The sequence below is a fragment of the Salvelinus sp. IW2-2015 genome, linkage group LG22 (assembly GCF_002910315.2).
Source record: "Salvelinus sp. IW2-2015 linkage group LG22, ASM291031v2, whole genome shotgun sequence".
Taxonomy (NCBI): Eukaryota; Metazoa; Chordata; class Actinopteri; order Salmoniformes; family Salmonidae; genus Salvelinus; species Salvelinus sp. IW2-2015.
The window spans coordinates 23,172,094-23,179,038 of record NC_036862.1 but is presented as its reverse complement, the minus strand read 5'-3'; the positions used below and the strand labels follow the sequence as shown (position 1 = coordinate 23,179,038).

Here is a 6,945-nt window from a genome sequence, read left to right as displayed (position 1 = left end):
GGATCCTTACAAATCAGCTGGGCTAGACAATCTGCACCCTCTTCTAAAATTATCAGCCGAAATTGTTGCAACCCCTATTACTAGCCTATTCAACCTCTCCTTCGTATCGTATCCCCAAAGATTGGAAAGCTGCCGCGGTCATGCCCTCTTCAAAGGGGGAGACACTCTAGACCCAAACTGTTATAGACCTATATCCATCCTGCCCTGCCTTTCTAAAATCTTCGAAAGCCAAGTTAACAAACAGATCACCGACCATTTCGAATCCCACCGTACCTTCTCCACTACGCAATCTGGTTTCAGAGCTGGTCATGGGTGCACCCCAGTCACGCTCAAGGTCCAAAACAATATCATAACCGCCATCGATAAAAGACAGTACTGTGCAGCTGTCTTCATCGACCTGGCCAAGGCTTTCGACTCTGTCAATCACCGCATTCTTATCGGCAGACTCAATAGCCTTGGTTTCTCAAATGACTGCCTCGCCTGGTTCACCAACTACTTCTCAGATAGAGTTCAGTGTGTCAAATCGGAGGGCCTGTTGTCTGGACCTCTGACAGTCTCTTTGGGGATGCCACAGGGTTAAATTCTCGGGCCGACTCTTTTCTCTGTGTATATCAATGATGTCGCTCTTGCTTCTTGTGATTCTCTGATCCACCTCTACGCAGACAACACCATTCTGTATACATCTGGCCCTTCTTTGGACACTGTGCTAACAAATTGCCAAATGAGCTTCAATGCCATACAACACTCCTTCCGTGGTCTCCAACTGATTTTAAATGCCAGTAAAACTAAGTGCATACTCTTCAACTGATTGCTGCCCGCACCCTCCCGCCCGACTAGCATCACTACTCTGGATGGTTCTGACTTAGAATATGTGGACAACTACAAATACCTAGGTGTCTGGTTAGACTGTAAACTCTCCTTCCAGACTCACATTAAGCATCTCCAATCCAAAATGAAATCTAGAATCGGCTTCCTATTTCGCAACAAAGCCTCCTTCAKTCATGCTGCCAAACATACTCTCGTAAAACTGACTACCCTACCGATCCCTGACTTCGGCAATGTCATTTACAAAATAGCCTCCAACACGCTACTCAGCAAACTGGATGTAATCTATCACAGTGCCATCTGTTTTGTCACCAAGCCCCATATACTACCCACCACTGTGATCTGTATGCTCTCGTTGGCTGGCCCTCACCACATATTCGTCGCCAAACCCACTGGCTCAAGGTCATACATAAGTCTATGCTAGGTAAAGCCCCGCCTTATCTCAGCTCACTGGTCACCATAGCAACACCCACCCGTAGCACGCGCTCCAGCAGGTATATCTCACTGGTCATCCCGAAATCCAACACCTKCTTTGGCCGCCTTTCCATCCAGTTCTCTGCCTTTCCATCCAGTTCTCTGCTGCCAAGCTCACCTGCTTTTACTCTATGATTTATGTCACGCCCTGACCGTAGAGAGCTTTTTATGTCTCTATTTTGGTTTGGTCAGGGTGTGATTTGGGTGGGCATTCTATGTTCATTTTCTATGTTTTGTATTTCTTTGTTGTTTGGCCGGGGTGGTTCTCAATCAGAGGCAGCTGTCTATCGTTGTCTCTGATTGAGAACCATACTTAGGTAGCTTTTTCCCACATGGTTTTTGTGGGTAGTTGTTTTCTGTTTAGTTTGGTTACCTTACAGAACTGTTCGTTTGTCTCTTTGTTATTTTTGTTCGTAGTGTTCTGAGTTAAATAAAAATCATGAACACATACCCGCTGCGCTTTGGTCCACTCCTCATTCTTCATCAGACGAGCGTGACAGAACTACCCACCAAAAGAGGACCAAGCAGCGTGGTTACCTGGAGAGTTGGACATGGGAGGAAATCCTGGAAGGCAAGGGACCCTGGGGACAGACGAGAGAACATCGCCGTCCTGAGGAGTTTGGCACACGAGGAGTTTGGCTCAGTCAGATTGTAGACCTGAGCCAACTCCCCGTGCTTACCGGGTGGAGCGTTGTACTGGTCAGGCACCGTGTTATGCGGTGGAGCGCACGGTGTCTCCAGTGCACGTTCACAGCCCGGTACGCTACATCGCAGCTCCTCGCAACGGCCGGGCTAGAGTGGGCATCGAGCCAGGAGGGATGGTGCCGGCTCAGCGCATCTGGTCTCCAGTGCGTCTCCTCGGCTCGGGTTATCATGCGCCAGCCCTACGCACGGTGTCCCCGGTTCGCCAGCACAACCCAGTGCGGCCTGTTCTAGCTTCCCGCACTTGCCGGGCTACAGGGGGTATCCAGCCAGGACGAGTTGTGCTAGCTCTGCGCTCGGGACCGCCAGTGCGCCTCCACAGCCCAGTGTATCCGGTGCCTCGGCCAAGGACAAGGCCTCCTGCATGTCTCCCCAGCCTGGTGAGRCCTGTGCCTGTGTTAAGAACTAATCCTCCTGCATGTCTCCCCAGCCTGGTGAGTCCTGTGTCTGCTCCCAGAGCCAGGCCTCCTGTGTATCTCTCCACTCCAGTGATGATCCATGGCAAGAAGCCTCCAGTGGTGATCCATGGCAACGAAGCCTCCAGTGATGATCCATCGCAAGAAGCCTCCAGTGATGATCCATGGCACGAAGCCTCCAGTGATGATCCATGGCAAGAAAGCCTCCAGTGATGATCCATGGCACGAAGCCTCCAGTTTGGAAAAATGATCCATGGCACGAAGCCTCCAGTGGTGATCCATGGCACGAAGCCTCCAGTGGTGATCCATGCACAAAGCCTCCAGTGGTGATCCAATGGCACGAAGCCTCCAGTGGTGATCCATGGCACGAAGCCTCCAGTGGTGATCCATGGCACGAAGCCTCCAGTGGTGATCCATGGCACGAAGCCTCCAGTGGTGATCCATGGCACGAAGCCTCCAGTGGTGATCCATGGCACGAAAGCTCAGTGGTGGACATGCACGAAGCCTCCAGTGATGATCCATGGCAAGAAGCCTCCAGTGATGAGACATGGCACGAAGCCTCCAGGGGTGAGACATGGCACGAAGCCTCCAACGGGGGTCTCCAGTCCGGAGCCTCCAGCGATGGCCTCCAGCCCGGAGCCTCCAGAGTCGCCCTCCAGCCCGGAGCCTCCAGAGTCGCTCTCCAGCCCGGAGCCTCCAGAGGCGCCTTTCAGTTCATGTAACAGGGTTGACCTTAAAATGAGGGACAGACATAAATAAATCACTAATCACATTAAATAAATAATAATCTTCAGAAAATACTTTTTCAAAGCAACAAAATAACTTGGGCTTTACAATAATGGTGAAACTTCGATACATTTTGTGATTGAGTGGGTTAAAATCTTCCTAGAAGTGACACATGGTTGACGGAGGGAGATGTCAAAACGCATAAAACATTTTGGTCTACAGTATATTAAATGGCACCTAATTTAATATAACAGGCTTTTACAATTCAATTTTGGTGCACAATGTCTATTTAAAATATCAAACGGAAGGAAAAAACACTAATTTCATGGAACAACCCATATACAGTGTGTTCTCAGTGTCCTCAGTGTGACTTTTTTTAAATGTCCACCCGTTTGCCCTAGAATCGTCTTGACATTCTGGGGACAGACTCTTTACAGACTTTTCTGTGAAGTGTGATTTACGTGGTATACCTGGGCATCTTCACCACTGTGTGCTCCTACAGAAAGGAAGGACAGGTGAGTATCTTACTGACCAAAGATTCTCCAAAAAACTAACCCATGACAATATTTTTTCTATAACATTTATTTTCTCACAGATACACAATTTCATTTTGCGTTTTCTTTGCCAAATACTGTATTTATCAAAGACTTCAATGGTTTCACCAAATTATCTCTGAGGCTGACATTTGCAAACCTCCATTTCCTGTTGAGGATACACCACTTGACTACCTGCAATTCGTTGGTGAGCTCATCAGTGTCATAGGAGCAGTCTACGTCTTCTGGAGAGGGGTGAGAATGTGTGATTTATAAGCATTACAAAATGAATGCACTAAGTGTAAGTGACTCTGGATAAGAGCATTTCCTAATGATTAAAATGTAATGTAAATGGCACCAACTCTATTTCTAATGCAGAAGAAGATGCCAAGTGATGTTCTCTGTTCTCCCATTGTTTCCTGTGGGGAGTTCTCCTCACGGTGTGTGTAGTGTTGTAAAGCTGTGGGTGTAGGGCATATGTGGGGCCCCTGGTGCTCTCTCTGGCCCTTGCCTGGATTTGAGGCATCACGGAAGAGGTTGTTTAGAGTTACCATCTCCCGAATTAAACTCTAAGGTCTTTACCTATTACACTGATAAACAGTAATCTTATTAATTATTACCTCTTATATCATCATTCTGAACAATCGTAACCTTCTTGGATCTGCAAAAACCCCAGCCGTGCTCATTATTCAGTACTACACAAATTGGTTTAATTATATATTTACTAGCTAACTATATAATAACACAGAATACAAACACACACTTACTACATGAGACAAAGGTCCCTAGCGGACTGACACAATATGGCATTTTACCCAACGAGAGAGACTTATACTTTGCACACAAACCACCGCCCGTTTGGAATAAAAAATCATGACTGTATTTACTTGTGAGTGCCTTTGTTCGTCGTGTAGTCCTGAACAGAACTAGAGTTCACTCTTCCATTCGCTTCTGAAGCTGCTTATTTGAAGATAAGCCAGCTGTGCCGATGGTTCCAGTGGGGTGATGAGAGTAGCGTACGGTGACTTGAGACTCGTAGTAGGATGGGATGGTTTGAAGAGTTTGAGATATGACTCAGGGCAGCTAATCAGCTGTATCAGTGATTGTCTGAGAGGGGAGTTTGTCGCCTCTTCCTCCTCGTGTTGATAGTCAGGATTTAGACCACTTCAGACATGGGCTGCAGCTCCCTGTCTTTCCTGGTTCAAAGAAAGGTGAGTTTAATTCTTCACCTCATGTTGAAGTTCAAAGTTCCAACCATTTCAGACATGTACCTTCCCCTCCACGCATTTCTGGTCTAATGTTAATTTCGTTACCAAAGCTTTTTATGCACTCTGGCCTTAGGGGATGGCTCTGTTCATCTGACACGCTCTTCTGACCTCACTCGGGGTGTAGCTACTTAATGTGTAAAGGATATGATTAGAAGTTATCTCTTATGACTCCTAAAATCACAGTCATATCTTAACAACAATACTTTCATCATTGTTCATATCATATGCACAACATATTGGATGGACATTTGACAGATGAAGGGGGTATCCTTTCCAAGTTACAGTATTTCGTCCATACAGTTTTTAATGACATCACAAAATGAAAAACAATATGACATTAGTTTTCTACATCTCCCCACTGACCATTCCCCACATTCTTTATGTTAGAATTATTGTTCCATTATCSACTTTTTGGACGTTAGAGTTTTGGGTGGGCAATGGTCTGTCACGGTTCTCTAAAGTAGAACCCAGAAGCAGACCAGGACAAGGAGAGTAAGACGAAGGTGAGTATTTATTTACAAGTTTAAATGTAGTGATAGAAAAATCCAAGTAGCGGAGCGGGCAGCGGAGGTGAGTTGATGGAATTGAGTAAGCAGATCCAAGGAAGTAACTGAAGTCACCGACGACCAGGTAGGGATGGGATGAGTGTTCCGGGTGAATGACTGTATACAGAAAAAACGGAGGTAAGTTCAAGGCAAGCAAGACGTACAAAACAACAAAACAAACTCTATCAAACTGGAGGCTGATACGCTGGCACAACATACTGTTCATGGCTAACGATCCGGCAGGGAATGGATGTCAGGTCAGCGCTTATGAAGTGGAGGGGTGATGATCAGMACCAGGTGTGCAGATAGCTGATGGGATACAGGTGCGGGTACTCAGAGATCCTCCAACTAGCTACGTCGCCCGGCAACCAGACAGGGTGCGTTCCAGGACACCGGAAAAAACACTCCAGGACAGAACACAGGCAAAAACAGACTCAGGAAGCAGGATTCGTGACATGGTCTCTGGAGACAAAAGGACATTCCAATAGCCAATATTGGAGGGTAGAGAGAGAGTCCTCTCCTGCTTAATTTACAGTGAGAGAAGGTCTGGTTATTGTCAGCTATTGCCAACCTGATCTGATCCATTGTGATACTCATAGTCATGACGCCACAATGGAACTTCAAGTTCACCATTGGCATAGGAGACCTGGAGTTCATGGAGCAGGTCCAGTACAAAGAGGTGTGTACATGGGATCTGTATTGTGAGACCTTTATTTTGATAGTGAGACTTTTATTAGATTTTCTGGCTCTGGGGTAAAGAGCAGGGCATGTGCTCATTTTATGTGTTATTTTATTTTTGTCCCGAGTAAGTTGTGTAGTACTCTGATTGAATTTAACCTTTGCGTCTTATACTGAAGTCGTCGTAGTGCCCCTGAATCATCATTCTTTATCATCGGCCTTACAGGTGTTTTACATTCTACTCATATCCTACATTGTGCTCACCTACGCCCACCATGCTTATCACTCTCATGGGAAAGACAGTGGAAAAGATTTCCAGAGAGCAAAAGCATCTGGCAACTACAGGTAACAAACCCACTGACGAGTCAGTCTGAAAGTGATTCTAAAAAGAAAATGGCTGACGATAATGAGTGTATAAAAATACATTACATGTATGTGCTTGTGTGTAAGCAAGTGACTTGCTTAGAAGTCTGGATTGGGTGTGTGTGTGTCCACAGAGAGCCTGTACTATCCTAAACCTGGAGAGCTACCTGCCCATGTGTCTGAAAGAGAAACTGTGCTCAGGAGAGGTGCAGAAGAAAGGATCGTTGGCCGGAGATGAAAGTAGAATGTTTTTCAGGTAAACCTCCTTGGGCTGATTTCCAGGCCAGAAATTAAGCCTAGTCCTGGACTAAAAAGCTATTTCAATGGAGATTCTCCATTACGCATTATTTTTACTCTAGAACTAGACTTAATCTTTGTCCGGGAAACCGGTCCCTTGAGTACCTTCCTATAGTAG

At 46.2% G+C, this 6,945-nt stretch overlaps 1 long non-coding RNA gene across 1 annotated transcript; it reads right to left on the bottom strand.

Moving 5' to 3' along the window:
* Positions 1 to 5,437: 5,437 nt before the first annotated feature.
* Positions 5,438 to 5,780, bottom strand: LOC139022760 (uncharacterized). The gene is made up of 2 exons (XR_011473799.1): positions 5,709 to 5,780; positions 5,438 to 5,606 (listed from the first exon to the last, which is right to left on the bottom strand). It is a non-coding gene; the product is annotated as an uncharacterized lncRNA (long non-coding RNA).
* Positions 5,781 to 6,945: the final 1,165 nt, after the last annotated feature.